An 18,306-nucleotide genomic window follows, 5' to 3' on the forward strand; every position below is an offset into this window, starting at 1 on the left:
TAAAGCGCTCGCTTGATGCGCGGTCGGTTTGGGATCGATCCCCGTCGGTGGGCCCATTGGGTTATTTCTCGCTCCAGCCAGTGCACCACGACTGGTACATCAAAGGCCATGATGTGTGCTATCCTGTCTATGCGATGGTGCATATAAAATATCCCTTGCTGTCAATCGAAAATAGTAGCCCATGAAGTGGCGACAGCGGGTTTCCTCCTTCAATATCTGTGTGGTCCTTAACCATATGTCCGACGCTATATAAACGTAAAAAAAATGTGTTGAGTGCGTCGTTAAATAAAACATTTCCTTCCTTAACAAACCTCCAAGAAAACAAATACGACAAAGCAGAGGAAAATTAAAAACATAGGGGACACCCGGGTTCGAACCGGGGACCTCTCGATCTGCAGTCGAATGCTCTACCACTGAGCTATATCCCCTTATGAAACCAAATGTAAATAAATGCTAAATATATGAGATGTATCCGCCAAAGTACCTGACGTGCATGAATTAGTGAAAACAATGAATGATTGAAGGGAATGACATGAAAAAAGCGCATGATTGTAGCCCCAGTAGTACTAGCAGTAGCTCGAGTGTCATCTAGCCCTCTCCTTTTCATATGTTATCGACAAGCTATAGTAGCTGTAGCAGTAGAAGTCGTAGTACATGTAGTAGTAGTATTAGTAACGAAGAGACAAAATATGCAGTTTGCCCCTCATTATCATACACCAGTACTTACTATATACTTCGTTTGCATCAAAACGGAACCGATAATGTTTTAAAATATTACAGTGTAAATTTACTATCGATTTCTATAGATTAAATATATCTCATATTTAATGCAAGAGCCAATACCGGTAGTTTCACTCATTTGTTTCTGAAAATACATTGAAATGCAGAGTTCGCGTAGTTCGGTCCGCAAATGTTGAATATATCCTCAATAATATAATTACACCTGTACCTTTCTGAAGAGCAATATACATTTTCTGTTAATGTGCAAATACCATCGTCATTTTCATTAATGATTAAAATGGTAAAATGTATCATCATCGTCATCGCAAACAACATCATGATGCTGCTGCTTTTTATTATTTTTGTTATCGTTGTTGTTGTTATTATTATTGTTATAATTATTACTATTATTATTCTTCTTCTTCTTATTATTATTATTATTATGTACAGAAGATTTCAACTATCAAAAACTAGTGTTTGTCAGTTTTACACCTCAACAGATTTTAAACTACGGCTATTTAATGTTTGATTCATTATGGTTGTAATATATGGTCTAGTTAGTGAGACGGGGAAAACCCGATATGATCATGAACCCGTTGAAGAACGGCGAGAAATTTCTGTTATATGCAAGCAGAACATCGCACACCATGACCTTTAAATTTCCAGAGGTAGACATTGTTCTCCATTAATTCCACCGAGGCGGTCCGATCTCATGATCTTAACCATCTCATTTAATCGCTCTACGAATACCGAATACTGACCACTCTTAGCATCACCCCACAGCCATGGTTCTTCTTCATTGGCCCGTTGAGCTATTTCATGCTGTGCTACACATATTATGGTACATATTATCAAATCTAGATTAGAGATCATATAAAATACATATTTGCTGATAACAGAAACGAGCAGCTTCTCTGCCAGCAATGGTACACATTTTAGTTTCCCTTTCTTTTCTTTTTTCTTTTTTGAGGGGCGGGACGTAACCGAGTGTTAAAACGCTCGCCTGATGCGCGGTCGGTTTAGGGTCTATCCCCGTCGATGGGCCCGTTGGGATATGTATCGCCGTGGTATGTGTTATCCTGTGTATGGGATGTTGCATATAAAAATATATAAAGACGTTCATATGTTTATTCCACGTAGTGATAGTATCCATACATATCTACGATTTTTTTTCTTTGTTTGTTTTGTTTAACGACACCACTGGAGCACATTGATTAATTAATTATGTCAAACATTTGGTAATTCTGATTCGTAGTTATCAGAGAAAACGCGCTATATTTGTTTTTCTAATGTAGCAAGGGATCTTTTATATTCACTTTCCAACAGACAGGAAAACATTTACCACGGTCTTTGTCTAGTTGCGGTGCACTGGTTGGAACGAGAAAAAAATCCAAATCAGCTGAATGGATCCACCGAGGTGATTCGATCCTGCGACGCAAACCCTTCAAGCGAGCACTCAACAAACTGAGCTAGATCCTGCCTCTGGGGTGTAAGAAGTGCACACACATATATACTGATGGAAAGAAATAAAGGATCACACAGATAGCAACAAGATATAATGACTGCATTAAAAAACAATTCATATTGTTAAAGGTTGACTGGGAGCATATAGGCAGCACTTTCAGTACTACAGACATTCAATCCCACATTACAACTTGGTATGAAATACAGCCATTACTACGCTAGTTGTGAATTAAATTTGGTCTACAATTTAATGTGTTCCCTTATTTCTTTCCATCAATATATATTTAAATATTCACCATTAGCCTAGTAGAACATGTTATATTCCTTCGGTTACATTATTTTCATATCTATTCACACTCAATATGGATTTGAAAACACAATAATAATAACAGTATTACTGCATACATATTTTAAACGCTATTATTGCTTTGTTAGAGCAATTGTTTCCTTTGCCACTTTACATAATACGCAGTATGCATGATGGTAAATTATTAAATGAAACTATATACCTCGAATTCATTAGATTTAATAATATAATGATCAGAAGAAGAAAAAACTAAAGAATAATCCACAGAGTGATGTGGTATCCAGCAAAACCAGAAACTGAACAGCAGTTCTTAGTATATTAATTTGTTTGAGTATTCTATTGCCATTGTAATACTCTGTAATTTGTATTAAAATTTAACATGGTTTGAGATGTATTATATGTTTTACATTGCTCTACTAACTTAGGCAGACCTTAGGTTATTCTGTGTTAACAGGGAACCGAAGAATTGACTTTTTAAAACGTTTTAAACCAATGCTAACTGGCATAAATTGTTTTACAAAAACAAAACCCAACAAAACAAACCCTAAACAAACAACCAGACACAAAAAAAAAAAAAAAAAAAAAAACAGCAACGCCAAAAAAAAAAAAAAAAAAAAAAAATTGATAGTAAATCTTAAGGCAGACATGAATTTTACTTGTAGAATGCAGGAAATTGCATTTCAGGACATCTAGTTTTAACATTTTTAAGGGGGAGCAAACCCCCTAGCGCCCTAGAAACATTGCTTTGCGCCCTCGATGTCAGCTCCCTCCCTCAATGTCTACTTGGTTGCGCCTTTCCTGTTTTTCAAAAATAAAAGTAAATAAAAAGTTCAAACACGATCGTATTTCACCTCCATTAGCCGTAGCTAGGATTGTTTTTTTTGTTTGTTTGTTGTTGTTGTTGGGGTTTTTTTTTGGGGGGAGGAGCAACTGAGTAGTTAATAGTCTGAAACTCCTTAAATAGTTAAGAAGATAATTTTCTTTAAGTTTCTAGAATGCTTTCCGGGGTTTTTTTTCGGGAGGGGGGGGGGGGGGCAACTGCCCCACTTGCCCCCCGCTAGTTACGGCCCTGACATTTGTCCCGGCTTGTCCCAACACACAAGTGGACAAAATTTAATGTAAATTCGTGTAGACACAGCTTGAGATACATCCGCTAGGATGTGCTGCTGATCCCCTTAGCGAAAAAACGTTGTTGACGTCATCAATGATTTGACGTCACATGATTATTACCGTAAGTTTATGAAACCGCTTGGAAGATCGGTGAGTTTTTCTTTTGATTTCTTCATTTTCAGGCCCGTAGAAAAAATATCTGAAGAGGGTGTGAAGAGACAATATGTCTAGTGGAGAGCACAACTCGGAATCTGATTTGTATTTTTAATTATACAGGCCCATACAGGTGGTGGTGGGAGCTGCACGTGTCCCCCACTTGTGAGCGTTTTTTTTTTTTTTTTTTTTTTTTTTTTTTTTTTAAACATGTTTTGCCGTTGTAACCAAAATCTGATATACAGTTTGTATCCGATCCGTTAGTGCCCCCCCCCCCCCCCCCCCCCCCCCCCCCCCCACACACACACACACTCCCAAAGTCGTTCCTACGGGCCTGTTATACAGAGTAGAGTAAAACAAAACAAAATATAGCAGGATCCCAGTCGAGGCATGGGATTTTTAATCCAGATACCGACTCCAAACCCTGAGTGAGTGCTCCGCAAGTCTCAATGGGTAGGTGTAAACCACTTGCAACGACCAGTGATCCATAACTGGTTCAACAAAGGCCATGGTTTGTGTTATCATGCCTGTGGGAAGCGCAAACCCATGTAGTGGCGACAGCGGGTTTCCTCTCAAAATCTGTGTGGTCCTCAACCATATGTCTGACGCCATATAACCGTAAATAAAATGTGTTGAGTGCGTCGTTAAATAAAACACTTCTTTCTTTTTCCTTGTGACAATGGAACGCGATAACTTTGGCTAATTAAAAAAAATAAGAAATGATTTTGTGAGAAAAAAAATTAATAGATAAACCTTGATACAAATGAGGGTTTTTGTAAGGTTTGATGAGCAAACTTTCCATAAATATAATGTGTGATATCCGCTAACCCCCGCTTGGGTGTGGTTTGTATGGGTGTGAACATTGTCAAAAATGCACCCAAAATCATGCAGTTTGGACACATGATAAAAGTAACACAAATATTTAACTACACATTTTTAAATGAGTCCTCTTTATAATTATGACCTTTTTAGAAATACCTTTTTTTGTATCTTTCTTTATTTTTAAACCATACATGTATGTGCGAATTTAGGATGCCAGGGCTGGCATGAGACAGAATGCCAAGGGAACTTTGGGGCAGGTTTTGGGGGCGGATCGTAAAAAAATTGTCTCTCACCCAGTGGCGTAGCGTGGGCGGGGCCAACGGGGCCATTACCCTGGGCGCAAAATTCTGGACTGGTGAAATGGACTCGGGGAGTGCTAACGGTCCATTGGTTAGGGGCGCAATACTTGCGCGGTCGGTGTGAGATCGATCCCCGTCAGTGGCCCCATTGCGATATTACTCGTTCCAGCCAGTGCATCACGACTGGTATATCAAAGGCCGTGGTATGTACTACCCTGTCTGTGGGATGGTGCATATAAAAGGCCCTTGCTGTTAATCGAAAAGAGTAGCCCACGAAGTGGCGACAGCGGGTTTCCTCTCTCAATATATGTATGGTCCTTAACCATATGTCTGACGCCATATAACCGTAAATAAAATGTGTTGAGTGCGTCGTTAAATAAAACATTTACTTCGTTCTCATCCCTTTCCCAGGTCTCGAAACAGTGGCCTGTGAAAAGCAATAAGCAGTCTATTTTTTTGTTTACCAAGGAGGTGAAACAGAAATTCCTGCTGATGCACATACCCACTGCGTCCTTGTAATACTATATGTGTATCTCAGACACACACACACACAGAGAGAGAGAGAGAGAGAGAGAGAGAGAGAGAGAGAGAGAGAGAGAGAGAGAGAGAGAGAGAGAGAGAGAGAGAGAGAGAGAGAGAGAGAGAGAGAGAGAGAGAGAGAGAGAGTACTACCTACTACTACTACTACGTACTACTATTATTATAGCTCGAGGGACCTCTAGCCCTCTCGTTTACATATAAACAGGGGAGGGATAAAGGACACTCAAACATCTGCTACTACTTCTACTGTGGCTACGCTTATGCGCTTTTTCCCATGTCCTCTCATTCATTCATTCTTCCATTCATCCATACACTACTACCACTAAAGTTACGCTCCTACGGTGTGTTTTTATTAATTTCCTCTCCATCCATTTGTTCGCCCACCAATCCATCCATTCAGTGACTACTTCACAATGCAGTGGTTAAATATGTGCCCTATCGCAGATCTACATCGTTGGCCTAGCACGCAGCATCTGCCCCTGGCACTACTTATAAATTCACCGAAGCACCACATGTCACGACCTTTGGCGGAATAGCTCATATATCTAGGGTTCATTTACATTGTGTTTCACAAAGGGATATAGCTCGGAGGTAGAATATTCGACTGTCGGTGGTCTCCCTTGTTTTGATAAGGAAAAGACGTGTTTTGAAGCTCTCATCTTTTTTGGTGATTTTTGTGGTTTGTGTATTTGTTTTTGTTGACGGATATTTTTCACGTAAAGTTATAACTTATTGTCTGGTTGTATACCAGTTATTCTCTGTGTTGGAATTGTTTTTGTGACTTAGAGGCAGACAATGTTAAGATTGATGTTGGCAGTATTGTGGATGAAATTGAAAAAGTATGTGGCGAACATAGTTGTTATGCAGTGATTGCAAGGGGAAATAACTCCTATGAAATAACCATGTCGGATGAGGATTGTTTACAGATTATTGGAGATAAATTTTGTGTGGAAAAACATAGCTATGAGGTGATGCCTATTGTTAGTGAAACAATAGTGGTGTCGTTGTTACACATGGCATCATATATCACTCACGAGGCAATTGTGGACAAACCTACTGTAACTGATGGAACAAGGTATTTTAGAGTAAAGTTCACAGGTGAATTACAATCTCTACCATATTCTCTAAAATGTGAGTCAGCAGTTGGTTCTTCATATGTGAGAGTAATCCATGATGGCCAGGTCAAGCTGTGTAATCTGTGTCACAGTCCGGATCACTTGATTAGGGAATGTCCCGGTGTTGTCTGTGAGAGATGCAACATGAAGGGTCACATGAGGTTTAACTGTATTGAGGATATATGTTTGGACTGCAGAAAGTGGATGTTTGATTGCGTATGTAAGAGTAATCCAGATCATAATGATGAAAATGTTCCTGATGATATGCAAATGATTAGTGAACATGTGGAATTAGATGAAAGTAATCATGAAGTAAGAACACAAAACACTGATAATGATTTGAATGCAAACATTGAGGTTAATAAAGAAACTGAAAAAGTTGAGGTTAATATCTGTAGTCATGAATAACCAAAACTCTCGCAGATAAAAAAAACATGTACAGGTTGTTGATACTTGCTTTTCTTAGAGTGAAGAAAATGTAAGTAACATAAACAAATAATGATGATGATCAAGATGATAATGATGATATGGTTCATTCACAAACAAGTGTCAGAAGTGGTACAAACGTTGGAAGAAGAAGAAATAAACTCAAAGTGAAACCAAATATAGAAAGTGCAAAAACGATAACATGAAAAATTCTTTTTTAAACAGTCAAGTTCACAGACTTCAACCAGAAAAGCTACTTCTCAATAGTTGTTATCATATCACTTTTTCTACTATCACTTAATGTCAACGGGTTAAGAGATAAAAACAAGTTACTAAATGTTTTTTTTTTTTCTTATTTGCAGACTTTAAATGTGGGTGTTGTTTGTTTACAAGAAACACACTGGGATGATAAATTTATTGAACACAATAAATATATGTGGGATGGGGATATCTATTATAATAATGCAGATGATTGTCATTCTAGGGGAGTAGCTGTTTTGGTTTCTAAGTCTTATACATTGAATGTTACAACATGGGATGTTTTGAGTGATGAACTGACAGGAAGGTGTATTAAAGTTGGCATGAATTTACATGACAAACAAGTGAATGTGTTTAGTCTATATGCATCTAATTGTGTTACAGAAAGAATAAACGTTTTTGATTGCTTTCAAAAAAAAAATTCTGAAGATTTTAATATTATTTCAGATTATAATGAAATAATTAATAATAATTTAGATAGGCTTGACAACATGCATTTTAACAAACGAAATTCACAAAGATTCAGAGAATTTAGTCAAAATTGTAATTTAGTTGACATATGGAGATATAAGCATCCAGATAAAAGATCGTATACCAGAAGTCAAGTTGTTGAAGGCAACTTAAAACAAAGCATAATAGATTATATATTTTTTGTAGTAGATTAATGATTCATAATGTTGTTAATTGTTATGTTAAACATACTACTTTTAATGATCATAGTTTTGTATGTATTATAATTGATATGTCAGAGGTAGAAAAAGGACCTGGGGTATGGATTTTTAATAATACATTATTCAAGGATATAGAATTGAATAGCAAAATTACAGAGGTTTTAGTACAGGCTAATAGTGATCCTCTTATTAATAATAATATTTTGATATTTTAAAATATAAAATAAAAAAAATGTGCTAGGGATTTTTCCACCAAGAAACATCAAATGGAAAACAAAATGTATTGGGATTTACATAATAAATTGGAAAACGAATATAATTTGGCCTCTAAAAATAATAATTATGATTATACTTTAATTTTTGAATTAAAAGAAAAAAAGAACATTTATGAAGAAAATAAATGTCATGGTGCTATTCTAAGATCAAAGTCAAGTTGGGGATTAAATTCTGATAAAAATACAAGTTATGTTTTAAATTTTGAAAAACATAAAGAAAAGAAAAATACTATTAAAGAATTAATTTTAAATGATGGAACCATTGTTAATGGAAATTTACCTATTTTAGAAAAAAGACAGAAAGAAATGTGTTATTTAACGACGCAAACAACACATTTTATTTACGGTTATATGGCGTCAGACATATGGTTAAGGACCACTCAGATTTTGAGAGGAAACCCGCTGTCGCCACTACATGGACTACTCTTTCTGATTAGCAGTAAGGGATCTTTTATTTGCGCTTCCCACAGGCAGGAGAGCACAAGCCATGGCCTTTGTTGAACCAGTTATGGATCACTGGTCGGTGCAAGTGGTTTGCACCTACCCACTGAGCCTTGCGTAGCACTCTCAGGGTTTGGAGTCGGTATCTGGATTAAAAATCCCATGCCTCGACTGGGATCCGAACCCAGTACCTACCAGCCTGTAGACCGATGGCTTAACCACGACGCCACCGAGGCCGGTTATTTTAGAAGAAGAAGTTAGATTGTATTCAGATTTGTATAAGAAAGAAGAAATTGATGAAGAGGAGAAAGATAACATATTAGATTTAATTAATAATAATAGTTCAGAAGAAGATAAAACTAATTGTGATGATAATTTAACTCTTAAAGAATTATATAATGCCTTAAAAGGAATGTCTAGAAACAAATCTTCTGGTTTAGATGGATTAACTGTTGAATTTTATCTTCATTTTTGGAAGGACATTGGTCCATTATTTTTTAAAGTTGTTACTCTTGAGTGTCTAATAAACATAGGGGCTGAATAAGCATAGGGGCTGGACATTTTTCTAAAATCAATTAAAAGTAGGGTGCGGAATTAGCATAGAGTGTGGAATTTTTTTTTAAAAACCAATAAGAGTAGAGTGCGGAATTAGCATAGGGGCTGGAAATTTAGCTAAATTGTAAAAATTGACTAGTAATGAAAACAGAAACAAAAATAAGTGTTTTGGAAATAACAAAAATATACCATTGTTATGTGTACATGTAATTTAGAAAACAAACGGCTCAGAAATAAATAGCTTGTAGTAAATTCCATAGTATGAAAAAATGTGTTCACTATAAACATATGTTTCTATTATCTAACTGTTACAACTGTGTTATTGTCACACACAATTAATTAAAACTGTAAGTGTGTTTGTACGTTTAAATGAAATTATGATAATTAATGTGAGGCGAGATTGCAACTTTGAACAACAATCCAAAAGTTCCATCCAACAAAACCAAAACAATCAGGGTGAATGACAGCTCGCTAGATTCATCTCCTATATTTAAACACATGGTCAATTATAACAAAACGTAATTTCATCAACTTAATTTTTACCTGTATCATTCTTTATTTTTAAAGCATAGGTGGGGACACTTATGATGCCAGGAGCTTAAAAAGTCATATTTACCTTTAAGAATTCGGTACTCCCGTCTTCAATGTTTGGTGAAAAGATGAAGTGTTGAAGTGTAATTGATTAATTTATATAAAGTGCTTGCATGAACTGTTCCATCGATTTACAGGCGAGCACTCAATCGAACGCATCCTTGGAATTTACACAACCGAATAAAACCGAACCGAGCCGAGCGATAAAAACAAAATGGCGGCCAACAGTGTTCGGAAACGTGTTTACATTTTGTCGTAGAGTAACATACTTTGTTGTGCCTTAATGGTTCAAATGATCAATCACGCAGAAAAACAATGTATGTATATTAATAAATAAATAAATAAATAAATAAATGTATTATTTGACCACAAAAGTTGGCATTTTATTTGACAACTCGGAAAATTGTAAATTCCGCGATTCCGTGATCGCGGAAAATCGGTACCATTTGATAAATTAAGAATTGTAATAAGCGTTGGGTCCCGAATTAGCGTAGGGGGTTACATTTTTTAAAGATGTAATTAAACGTAGGGTGCTGAATAAGCGTAGACACCAACATTTTTTCACAAATTTAATAAACGTAGGTGTACGTTTATTTGGCACTCGAGAGTAAAGATATTGAAGATGAGGGTGAATTGTCAAGAACCACGAAGCGGGGTGTTATTTCATTATTTTTAAAGGATAAAGGTGATAAAAAAACATTTAAAAAACTGGAGACCAATAAGTTTATTTATTTATTTATTCTGTTGAAAATAATTTTGTCTTTTCTACTCTTCTTTTTGTTCTTGTTTTTGTTTTCTGGAATTCCAATGGTATATTATAAATCCTACAGTTTTACTTGCTCCCAATATACATCTCAAAATATATTTACAAAAGTTAAGCTTAACATAATTGTATATGAATGTGTGTTTTTATACTAACAATTATTGTTTCCAAATTGTTGTGCAAAATATTGTTTTCAACATGTCTTTATTAGGTAAATGTACAAATATAGCTTTTGATCACTTATTTTGTAAGGTGGTTAATTAGGAGTCCCCAATCCTAACCCTACCAATGTATTTTGGGGCAATAAACAATTAAAAAAAAGAAAAGAAAAAAAAAGAAGTTTACTTAATGTAGATTACAAGATTATAGCAAGGGTTTTAGCATTAAGAATTAAATTATCTCTTTATATAATTATCTCCCCTGAGCAAACATGTTCTGTACCTGGTAGAGACGTATCAGACAATGTTGCAGCTATTAGAGACATTATATATTACACTGAACTCAAGAATATACCTTTATATTTATTAAATATTGATTCAGAAAAAGCTTCTGATCGAGTTTCTCATGAATTCTTGTTTAGTACTTTTCAAAAATTTTGTTTTGGCCATAAATGTATTAATTGGATTAAAATATTATAAAATGATATTTCAAGTACTATTAAATGAAATGGACACTTGTCCCACTTCTTTAAAATAGAACGTTCCGTAAGACAGGGATGTCCCTTATCTTCTATTTTAAATGTCATTGTTAGTGAACCTTTAAATATTTGGTTGAAACATTCTAATATTCAAGGAATTACAATTAAAAATACAGATATTACCTCGTTGATTTATCAACACGCTGATGATGTAAACTTGACGTTGCAGAATCAGCAGTCTATTATAAACACTTTCAAATCGATTTCTCAATACTGTGCGTGCTCTGGGGCAAAGGTTAACACTGACAAGTCAGAGCTATTGTTAGTGAATGTACGTCAACCTGATCTAGAGTTTCTTGCCGATATTCCCGTTCAGGTTAAACATGACGCAGTGCGCGTGCTAGGCGTGTTCCTGGGACCGAACAGAGAAGTGTGTGATATTTATAATTGGCAAGAGAATTTAGACAAAATACAAAATAATATATTGAATTTGTGGAAAATGCGTAATTTAACATTACACGGTAAATCTGTAGTTATTAATAGGCTTTTAGTTTCAAGAGTGTGGTATGTTTTAAATTTACAAGTAATTCCAAATTGGGCGAAAAAAAGGTTGAATAATTTAATTTTAGACTTTTTTATGAGATAAGAAACCGTCACAGATAAAATACGCTACAATAATTGGACGAATTAATCACGGATGACTTAATTTCCCTTGCATCGATTTAAAATGTCAAGCTTTCAGATTAAAATGGCTTAAAACGTTTTTAGATCCACAGTGTAAGTCTATATGGAAAGATTTTCTTAATTATTTTCTTTTACAGTATAATAGTATGCAACTGAGGCAGAGTGTGTTTTTTATAAAACATACCAAACGGGATTTAGGTACAATGTCTCCTGTTTATGGTGAATTGTTATTAGCTTTTAACAATATGAGTGACAATAATAGAATACAACCAACTACCATAGAACATATACTTATGTAACCATTGTTTAATAATGATTTCATACGTTCCAATGGTAAATTACTGAAATATGATATATTTATTAAATCTGGTATATGTAGTTTTAGATATAGATTATCGTTATGCCACAGGATTTTTCACCTATGACGTTTACTTCCAAATTATGTTATGCCATGTTAATTGATAAATGTTTTTTAGCCGCCAGTATCATTAACAATTTGGGATAATTTAGGATATAATAGTGAAGAAGACATACTTTGGTCAAATATTAATTTTAATATTAATTGACAATATTAGTATTGATCTTGATTTTCGTTTGTATCATAATATTTTATGGCCTACGGATAAATTATTTAAAATATGAAACATTGTTTCACATTTCTGTTTGATATGTGGCTTTTTAACTGAATATACTGTGCATTGGTTTTTGGACTGTCCTGGCTTGATTTAGTTTTTACAAAATACCTGTTTTCTTTAAGGACAAAGGTTTCAGCGGTGACAAATTGAGATCTTGGCTATGATTTGCTTTTAATGAGAGTGGTTCATACAATCAATCTCTTCATTTATTGTTTTCTGCTGTGAGAATGACAATTTATAAACGCAGAAATATTTATAGTACTAAAGATGTTTTATTGATTGTACAACTTTATTTGATAGAATATTTCAAAACATGTTAAACACTCTATATATACATATGTTTATCAAATAAGGATCATCTATTTATTAAGAAACATATTTTAGCAAATAAATATGCTAAAATGTCGGGGAATAATGATATTATTATTACTTGGTGATCTTTATATGTTTTTAAAGTGCTATTACACAATTTCATTTTATGTTGTTGGTTGTTGTTTGCTTGGTTTTTTGTTTGTTTTTTGTGTGTTTTTGTTTTGTTTTGTTTTGTTTTGTTTTTTGTTGTTTTTTTGTGGGGGGTTTTGGGGGGAGGGGAGTCAGTTTAGTTAAAAATATTTCTGAATAATAATTTAAAAAAATATTCATTACCGTATTTTATTAATTTTCAGCAACCGGCCTCGGTGGCGTCGTGGCAGGCCATCGGTCTACAGGCTGGTAGGTACTGGGTTCGGATCCCAGTCGAGGCATGGGATTTTTAATCGAGATACCGACTCCAAACCCTGAGTGAGTGCTTCGCAAGGCTCAATGGGTAGGTGTAAACCACTTGCACCGACCAGTGATCCATAACTGGTTCAACAAAGGCCATGGTTTGTGCTATCCTGCCTGTGGGAAGCGCAAATAAAAGATCCCTTGCTGCCTGTCGTAAAAAGAGTAGCCTATGTGGCGACATCGGGTTTCCTCTAAAAACAGTGTCAGAATGACCATATGTTTGACGTCCAATAGCCGATGATAAGATAAAAAATCAATGTGCTCTAGCGGCGTCGTTAAATAAAACAAACTTTACTATTAATTTTCAGCAAGCATTTACGTTAAAGCTATTTCAAAATTGATGACATGTGTCTGGCGAAAAGATCGGTTATTAGTCTATAGTATAAACGTTGTCGGTAGCCTACGCCACATCGTTCCCCTTGTGTATTTCTGGTTCAGTTTTATTTTGTGTTGTAGGTATTAAAAAAAATACTTCACCACCTACCCAACCCCAATTTGTAAAACAGTGCTTGTCATAGCTATACATGTTCTCAGATGTTACCTGCGGTCTACCTCTAACTATACCTGACCTGACTCTTTTGAAATATGATCACACATACCCAGGAGGAAAAGCTAACTACATCTGCAGATTTGTGTACAAAAGAATACCAAGCAGCAAAGATGGAGTGGCAGAATCTGTCAGGCTGATGGGACATGAAATCTCCTAATCTGACTTGTGCACGTATATATGCTTATTAGTAGTGATCCCCGGCATTATAGGGTGTATACCACCAAATCAGAGCCCATAGACGACAATAGTAACATGTGGCTAAAACTCCTACCTGCATCATACCGATCGACATAAATACCACCTATGTAAATATTACCACGCCTCACCCTTAACGTAAATCCGAAAAAAAAATTGCAGGTTAAGTTGCTCATTTCAGAGATAACGGGTAGCGTCTATGACTAACCTAGTTCCACACAACATGTTTGTACTTTCATTTTACAGGAACCCCATACATGTTTCAAGCACAAGGCTGCTTGACACATATTTATCACTCGCATTTATCACCAATGACAGGGCTGTGATAGTATCTACTCTATCTAAAGTTGGGTGCACGTCGAACTTTGACCCAGTCGGAACTTTTTTGGTCTAATACTACCTATATTGATAACATACGTTTTTCAAAAGGTATCCAATTATGAGTTCTTATGACAACCAGGATCTGTTGTAGTCTGACATAAACTGACAACGTCACTGAAACTGCTGTTTCTACGGTGCAACCTAATATAATGTACACCTCGTAAGGAATATATATTGTATACAGTTTGTACCAATGCAATATGTCATATTTAAAAAAAAAAGGGTTTTAAATAATACACCTGAAGATATTTACTGACAATGTGTGTGCTCAGCTATATACGTAGATAGATGCAAACTAAGTGATTGTGAAAAAACCCCAGATTATCTTGAGACCTAAAGATATGTTTAATGTTTATTAGTTATATCAAATATGACAATATCTTTGGTGACATTTATTTCGTTTCCTGTTTTACATAGATTTCATGATTTTACTTCTTTCCACAAATTCTGAACTTTGTCACACTTAAAAAATAAATGTTGTATCGATTCTGTATAATTGTTACAAAAGCTACAAATTTAACTAAATTAAATGACAAAATTATGAAGTTTATTATGCACTGAATATGTGCTATATGGTTATACCACCAAATCAAATCCCATAGACGTCAGTAGTAACATGTGGCTAAACTCCTACCTACAGCGTATCAATCGACATAAAGATTGTATACACCACGGATATAAATACTACCACCCCTAACCCTTAAAGTAAATCAGGGGTTAACCTGCTCCTTTCAGAGATAATGTGTAGCGTCTACGATTACCCTAGTTCCGCACAACATTTGAGTATTTTTTACAGGTACCCCATACATGTTTCAAGCACAAGGTTACTTAACACGGTGGAACTAGATGGAATAAAATTGCATACATGTTTTGCCAAGATGAAACGGGTTTTGTTGCTGTTGTTGTTTTACAAAATTCACACTCACATTTATTACCAATGACAGGATTTAATGTATTAACTGTTCTATCAAAAGTGTGATTCAGCCAGAAGTTATTTGTTAAGTACTACCAATAGTGATACTGATGTAGGTGATATAATTCAGAAGTAACACATACGTCATTGGCATCTCTAAGAATATTTATTTCAATTTCTATTATTATTATTTATATAAAGTTTATAAACATTCACAGATGTCAATATAAATCAAGTTCACATAATAACTAAAACTTAATACTTAGTTAAATGCTAAATTAAAAGTATTTTACTTAGGAATTAAAATTGACAACTAATAGGTTTTATTGTAGTTACACAGTAGATCCGAAAGTTCCCAGTGATGTATGTGCGATAGAAGAATGCGAAGGTGTCTACATGAGAATAATGTTTTGTATTTTATAATACGAGGCTATGTCAATAATCATCCGTGATTTGTTTTCGCTGTATAGCCCATTTAACGCCTGTATTAATGTGGTATGGTAACCATGATTAGATAAATATTTTACCTTGACCGATCAGGTTTTAAAAAAAAAATCAATATTGATTGAGGACTGACCAATAGGCAGAAAAATAAGAACATTGGTTCAAAACTTCGAGAGAGAGAGAGAGAGAGAGAGAGAGAGAGAGAGAGAGAGAGAGAGAGAGAGAGAGAGAGAGAGAGAGAGAGAGAGAGAGAGAGAGAGAGAGAGAGAGAGAGAGAGAGAGAGAGAGAGACAGAGAGAGAGAGAGAGATTTGTCTGACATTGTCAAAGCGTTTGTTTGCAGCTATAAATTGTTGGATTATTTTGAACATCTCAACATTTTCTAGATTATCGGTATTTGAATATTCACGTAAAACTGATTTGTAGTTTAGATTGAAATAGGCAAATATAAATTTTCTACGTTATCTGTTACATTGGAGTAAGACATGTTCAGAATTCTCAATAGGATGGCCACTGGCACAGAATGAATTTTCTGAAATAAAACGTGAAAATGTATGTCCGCTAAGTTCGCTAATATTTAGGCGAAGACGACATTGTCATATTTCAGATTGTCTGTCACATATGTAGAAATATGGTGACATTTTAATTTTATTTGCATGTAAATGTTATAAAACCAACTTATGGATTTGTGAGACACTTAGCATGGCTGCCCACTTCCATATGTAAAAGGGAAGAGCAGCGAGCAGTCATCCACGTGTTTGTGGGCTGAATGTGTAACACGGGCTGAAATTCGTGGAAGGGTTTCACCACAGTATGATAATTAGTGGATAACTGCGTTGTACTTTACCAAGTGTATGTGCGTCCAACTTAACAGCGAGAGGTAGTGTATGAATATGCAAATAAACTCTTGGGGGGAAACACCCCCAAATTTCCGACAATTTAATACCGATTTTTATTGATCACAGGGGTAAGTATGTCATTTTCAATTCAAGGTGGCGGCCATTTTTACAGAAAAAATATAAATGAAATGAATATAATGAATAACAAAACCATCAAATAACGCGTTATAGTTCATCATTCTTCACGTGCCGTTCCAAAGGAAATATCTATAACATTAGTACACTGAAAAACGGTTGCATTATACTAGATACATGCCATAGACTACAGTGTTAACATACGTGGCTAAAATGCTATATGTATATATATCCCAAATTATAACTCATAAATATGAATTCCTCCCCAGTGTCTTAATTGAACAAATGGCACATTTTCGATATGACAGGATGTTGTTACAACACCCATAGCTTCACAAAAAACGTGTCACCAATGATAGGACATCATAACTTGCAGTGTCATGCGAAAGATGTCTACTATTCAAGATACTCTTTTGTCACAACATAAAGAATGAGTTTGACGATTTGTTTTTCAAGAAAGAATATCTTGGAAATCTTTCATGGAGATGTCGTACTCTAAACCAATCTGATATGTGTCAATCAGTAGTGCCCAATAGCAAACAAGATGGTAGTGAAAGATGGATACAACTTTTAGCTCAAAATTGTGTTGTGAGACAAATGGTAAAATCTGTATTTGTGGAACTGTTTATGCCTCATCTCTCACCTGGTAGTCTATATTTCACCATTAACAGCGCAATGTTTGGTGTTGTTTGAAGTACTTGATTACCAGAATTATTACAACACGAGAATTGTTCTGAAGGCCTCGGGATGACTTGACGAATTGCAAGTATGTTAACAGTGTACTGTGTTAATTAGTATAATCCTTTTTAGTTCTGTTATGCGTCCTACATAATTCCATATTTTGCTTCAATAGTTACACGAGTTGTTTCCACCACCAGACGTCATCTATAGTATTTGTGATGCTTCGGTTGTTCTTCCCATTCAATAAAAAGTTCATTTAGATTAGGTTCAGATCAGATGGTCCATTTATAGAACAAAAAGTGTATGTTTACTGCTGATATGTGAGCTACATGAACTGCATGAAAACGTATATTTTACAATACAAAATGAAGGAAGGAATGTCTTATTTAACCACGCACTCAACACATTTTAATTAAGGTTATATGGCGTCAGATACAAAAGAAATGCAGGAATAATTATTAATTACGATGATCGTGAAATATGGTGATGATACCAGACGTATTTAAAGTATTATTAGTTGAGCGTATTCTTAATGAAATGTTTTATTATGATCTGAAGTAAATTATGTAGGAATATGAAATAAGCATCTACAAGATAAACAAATGATGCCTGTCCACACTGAAGAGGACTGATCCGAATGCATGTATTTAGGCATAATATGTCATTATGCAGGAGTTATAGCAATATAAAAAGGATTGGTAATGCATTAATGCAGCACATTACTAACGGAGGTGGCATTTGCAGTGTCCCAGTATCGCCATCTACCCACACTTCAAGTCTTCTTCAAACTTCTTTGGACATTTTCATAAAAACATCATTTAAAATATAGTGAATAACTGACATATTACACCTATAATTGTAACTACGGTAGTGTAAAGGATGAGCGTTGCAGTTTTGTGTCTGTCCATGCAAATATTGTGCTTTTCAAGTCTGCATTT

General features: G+C 35.1%; 1 non-coding gene across 1 annotated transcript; it reads right to left on the reverse strand.

Moving 5' to 3' along the window:
- Positions 1 to 356: 356 nt before the first annotated feature.
- Trnac-gca lies at positions 357 to 428 on the reverse strand. Its single transcript has one exon. It is a non-coding gene; the product is annotated as a tRNA-Cys (tRNA).
- Positions 429 to 18,306: the final 17,878 nt, after the last annotated feature.

Source organism: Gigantopelta aegis, chromosome 10 (assembly GCF_016097555.1).
Source record: "Gigantopelta aegis isolate Gae_Host chromosome 10, Gae_host_genome, whole genome shotgun sequence".
In the NCBI taxonomy this organism is placed as follows: Eukaryota; Metazoa; Mollusca; class Gastropoda; order Neomphalida; family Peltospiridae; genus Gigantopelta; species Gigantopelta aegis.